Raw genomic sequence first — 6,000 nt, 5'->3', positions numbered from 1 at the left:
ACCTGTGAAGCTCTGGTGAACTCCATGCCCAAGAGGGTTAAGGCAGTGCTGGAAAATAATAATGGCCACACAAAGTATTGACACTTTGGGCCCAATTTGGACATTTCCACTTAGGGATGTAGTCACTTTTGTTACCAACGGTTTGGACATTAATGGCTGTGTGTTGAGTTATATTGAGGGGACAGCAAATTTATACTGTTATACAGGCTGGACACTCACTACTGTACATTGTAACAGAGTGTCATTTCTTCAGTGTTGTCATATGATAAAATATAATAAAATATTTACAAAAATGTGGTGAGGGGTGTACTCACTTTCGTGAGATACTGTACACACATATATATATATATATACACTATATTGCCAAAAGTATTCGCTCACCTGCCTTGACTCGCATATGAACTTAAGTGACATCCCATTCCTAATCCATAGGGTTCAATATGACGTCGGTCCACCCTTTGCAGCTATAACAGCTTCAACTCTTCTGGGAAGGCTGTCCACAAGGATTAGGAGTGTGTTTATGGGAATTTTTGACCATTCTTCCAGAAGCGCATTTGTGAGGTCACACACTGATGTTGGATGAGAAGGCCTGGCTCTCAGTCTCCGCTCTAATTCATCCCAAAGGTGTTCTATCGGGTTGAGGTCAGGACTCTGTGCAGGCCAGTCAAGTTCATCCACACCAGACTCTGTCATCCATGTCTTTATGGACCTTGCTTTGTGCACTGGTGCACAGTCATGTTGGAAGAGGAAGGGGCCAGCTCCAAACTGTTCCCACAAAGTGGAAGCAAAGCATGGAATTGTCCAAAATGTCTTGGTATGCTGAAGCATTCAGAGTTCCTTTCACTGGAACTAAGGGGCCAAGCCCAGCTCCTGAAAAACAACCCCACACCATAATCCCCCCTCCACCAAACTTTACACTTAGCACAATGCAGTCAGACAAGTACCGTTCTCCTGGCAACTGCCAAACCCAGACTCGTCCATCAGATTGCCAGATGGAGAAGCATGACTCGTCACTCCAGAGAACGCATCTCCACTGCTCTAGAGTCCAGTGGTGGCGTGCTTTACACCACTGCATCTGATGCTTTGCATTGCACTTGGTGATGTATGGCTTGGATGCAGCTGCTCGGCCATGGAAACCCATTCCATGAAGCTCTCTGCGCACTGTTCTTGAGCTAATCTGAAGGCCACATGAAGTTTGGAGGTCTGTAGCGATTGACTCTGCAGAAAGTTGGCGACCTCTTCGCATTATGCGCCTCAGCATCCGCTGACCCCGCTCCGTCAGTTTACGTGGCCTACCACTTCGTGGCTGAGTTGTTGTCGTTCCCAAACACTTCCACGTTCTTATAATACAGCTGACGGTTGACTGTGGAATATTTAGGAGAGAGGAAATTTCACGACTGGATTTGTTGCACAGGTGGCATCCTATCACAGTTCCACGCTGGAATTCACTGAGCTCCTGAGAGCGACCCATTCTTTCACAAATGTTTGTAAAAACAGTCTGCATGCCTAGGTGCTTGATTTTATACACCTGTGGCCATGGAAGTGATTGGAACACCTGATTCTGATTATTTGGATGGGTGAGCGAATACTTTTGGCAATATAGTGTGTGTATATATATATTAACTATATAATTATATATATACTATATATACTATAATTATAACTATATAATTAATTATATACTATATAATATATAAAATATAATTATTATATATATATTATATATATATTGCCTATATATTTGCCTTAACTAGGCAAAAAAGTATGTATCATGATTTTATATATATATATATATATATATATATATATATATATATATATATATATATATATATATATATATATATATATATATATATATATATACACTATATTGCCAAAAGTATTCGCTCACCCATCCAAATAATCAGAATCAGGTGTTCCAATCACTTCCATGGCCACAGGTGTATAAAATCAAGCACCTAGGCATGCAGACTGTTTTTACAAACATTTGTGAAAGAATGGGTCGCTCTCAGGAGCTCAGTGAATTCCAGCGTGGAACTGTGATAGGATGCCACCTGTGCAACAAATCCAGTCGTGAAATTTCCTCGCTCCTAAATATTCCAGTCAACCGTCAGCTGTATTATAAGAACGTGGAAGTGTTTGGGAACGACAACAACTCAGCCACGAAGTGGTAGGCCACGTAAACTGACGGAGCGGGGTCAGCGGATGCTGAGGCGCATAATGCGAAGAGGTCACCAACTTTCTGCAGAGTCAATCGCTACAGACCTCCAAACTTCATGTGGCCTTCAGATTAGCTCAAGAACAGTGCGCAGAGAGCTTCATGGGATGGGTTTCCATGGCCGAGCAGCTGCATCCAAGCCATACATCACCAAGTGCAATGCAAAGCCTCGGATGCAGTGGTGTAAAGCACGCCGCCACTGGACTCTAGAGCAGTGGAGACACGTTCTCTGGAGTGACGAATCGCGCTTCTCCATCTGGCAATCTGATGGATGAGTCTGGGTTTGGTGGTTGCCAGGAGAACGGTACTTGTCTGACTGCATTGTGCCAAGTGTAAAGTTTGGTGGAGGGGGGATTATGGTGTGGGGTTGTTTTTCAGGAGCTGGGCTTGGCCTCTTAGTTCCAGTGAAAGGAACTCTGAATGCTTCAGCATACCAAGACATTTTGGACAATTCCATGCTCCCAACTTTGTGGGAACAGTTTGGAGCTGGCCCCTTCCTCTTCCAACATGACTGTGCACCAGTGCACAAAGCAAGGTCCATAAAGACATGGATGACAGAGTCTGGTGTGGATGAACTTGACTGGCCTGCACAGAGTCCTGACCTCAACCCGATAGAACACCTTTGGGATGAATTAGAGCGGAGACTGAGAGCCAGGCCTTCTCGTCCAACATCAGTGTGTGACCTCACAAATGCGCTTCTGGAAGAATGGTCAAAAATTCCCATAAACACACTCCTAAACCTTGTGGACAGCCTTCCCAGAAGAGTTGAAGCTGTTATAGCTGCAAAGGGTGGACCAACGTCATATTGAACCCTATGGATTAGGAATGGGATGTCACTTAAGTTCATATGCGAGTCAAGGCAGGTGAGCGAATACTTTTGGCAATATAGTGTATATATATATATATATATATATATATATATATATATATATAAAATCATGATACATACTTTTTTGCCTAGTTAATACTGTTAATCATTGAACTCCAAAACTTTAAATCATTATTCATATGTACAGTATATGCGTACATACACTGAACAAAATTATAAACGCAACACTTTTGTTTTTGCCCCCATTTTTCATGAGCTGAACTCAAAGATCTAAGACTTTTTCTATGTACACAAAAGGCCTATTTCTCTCGAATATTGTTCACAAATCTGTCTAAATCTGTGTTACTGAGCACTTCTCCTTTGCCGAGATAATTCATCCACCTCACAGGTGTGGCATATCAAGATGCTGATTAGACAGCATGATTATTGCACAGGTGTGCCTTAGGTTGGCCACAATAAAAGGCCACTCTAAAATGTGCAGTTTTACTGTATTGGGGAGGTCCGGTGTGGGGGGGAATACTAGTCAGTATCTGGTGTGACCACCATTTACCTCACGCAGTACAATACATCTCCTTCGCATAGAGTTGATCAGGTTGTTGATTGTGGCCTGTGGAATGTTGGTCCACTCCTCTTCAATGGCTGTGCAAAGTTGCTGGATATTGGCAGGAACTGGAACACGCTGTCGTATATGCTGATCCAGAGCATCCCAAACATGCTCAATGGGTGACATGTCCGGTGAGTATGCTGGCCATGCAAGAACTGGGATGTTTTCAGCTTCCAGGAATTGTGTACAGATCCTTGAAACATGGGGCCGTGCATTATCATGCTGCAACATGAGGTGATGGTCGTGGATGAATGGCACAACAATGGGTCTCAGGATCTCGTCACGGTATCTCTGTGCATTCAAAATGCCATCAATAAAATGCACCTGTGTTCGTTGTCCATAACATACGCCTGCCCATACCATAACCCCACCTCCACCATGGGCCACTCCATCCACAACGTTGACATCAGCAAACTGCTCACCCACACAGTGCCATACATGCTGTCTGCCATCTGCCCTGTACAGTGAAAACCCGGATTCATCCGTGAAGAGAACACCTCTCCAAAGTGCCAGACGCCATCGAATGTGAGCATTTGCCCACTCGAGTCGGTTAGGATGACGAACTGCAGTCAGGTCGAGTCCCCAATGAGGACGACGAGCATGCAGATGAGCTTCCCTGAGACGGTTTCTGACAGTTTGTGCAGAAATTCTTTGGTTATGCAAACCGATTGTTGCAGCAGCTGTCCAGGTGGCTGGTCTCAGACCATCTTGGAGGTGAAGATGCTGGATGTGGAGGTCCTGGGCTGGTGCGGTTACACATGGTCTGTGGTCGTGAGGCCGGTTGGATGTACTGCCAAATTCTCTGGAACACCTTTGGAGACGGCTTATGGTAGAGAAATGAACATTCAATTCACGGGCAGCAGCTCTGGTGGACATTCCTGCAGTCATCATGCCAATTGCATGCTCCCTCAAAACTTGCGACATCTGTAGCATTGTGCTGTGTGATAAAACTGCACATTTTAGAGTGGCCTTTTATAGTGGCCAAACTAAGGCACACATTTCTCAAATTTCTCAAATTTTCACATCACATTCCATTTTGTTTAGTTGCACATTGCCCATGTTGCACTTTATGTAGCTAGGGCATACTTCTGTCCTAGCTCTGTGTTGTTGTTTTTTTGTAATTATATGTTGTATGTTTATTTAGCACCAGGGTCCTGGAGAAACGTTGTTTCATTTCACTATGTACTGTGTCAGCTATATGTGTTTGAAATTACAATAAAACTTCTTTACATGACTTGACTTCAGCAGTGTCTCCAGCAACTTCATGACATGTAAGGTCAGAGCCACTGGCCTGTGGTCACTGTGCTTCCATGGTTGTCGAGTATCCTGGGGCTATGTCCATCAGGGCCTGCAGCTGTACCTGGGTGAATATGAAGTCCTTAGCTCTCTAAGGACAAAGCTGGAATGAACTTGACGTGGTCAGATGGCAGGAAGGAACAGGACTTGGGAGGCCTGCTATTGGCCTCAGGTTATAAATGACATGGGATGCATTGTAATAGCTACTGAATGGCCAAGTGGGTTCATCCCACAGGTTAGCCCTCCCCCAAAAAAGCCACCACTCCCATAAACCACCCATGACCACTAGGAAAGCAGCAGGACCAGACAGAATCTCAGGTCGAGTCCTCAGAGCCTGCGCTGACCAGCTAGCACCCGTGTTCACTGAAATATTCAACCTCTACTTAACCCAGTCGGTAATCCCCACATGCTTTAAAGCATGCATCATTGTTCCTGTCCCAACGAAACCTCATCCTGCTTCCCTCAAAGACTACCGCCCTGTAGCCCTGACCTTAGTAGTGATGAAGTGCTTTGAGCGGCTGGTCAGAGACTTTATCTCTTCACTACCTGAAACACTGGATCCACTACAGTTCGCTTACTGCCCAAACCCCTCAACAGATGATTTCTCACCTTCTTCATACATCACTCACTCACCTGGACACTAGAAAGGGGAATTATGCTAGAATGCTGTTTGTCAACTACAGTTCAGCAGTTCACTATAATCCTCTCCACACTCACCACCAAGCTGGATCACCAGGGACTAGGCCCATCTCTTTGTCAGTGGATCTTCAATTTCCTAACTGGCAGACCACAGGCAGTAAGGATGGGCAGACATGTCTCAGCCATCCTCACACTCAGCACTGGAGCCCCCCAGCATTGTGTTCTGAGCCCCTGCTGTACTCATTGTACATGTATGACTGCGTGGCCACTACCAACTCCACCATCATCATCAAGTTTGCAGACGACACCATTGTGGTCGGATTGATCTTCGACAACAATGAGATGGCCTACCTGGAGGAGATTAAGACTCTGGAGGACTGGTGCCAGCAGAACAACCTCCACTTTAATGTC

The sequence above is a fragment of the Hemibagrus wyckioides genome, linkage group LG06, assembly GCF_019097595.1.
Source record: "Hemibagrus wyckioides isolate EC202008001 linkage group LG06, SWU_Hwy_1.0, whole genome shotgun sequence".
Taxonomy (NCBI): Eukaryota; Metazoa; Chordata; class Actinopteri; order Siluriformes; family Bagridae; genus Hemibagrus; species Hemibagrus wyckioides.
The sequence above is the reverse complement of the archived record's forward strand: the minus strand, read 5'-3'. Positions refer to the sequence as shown.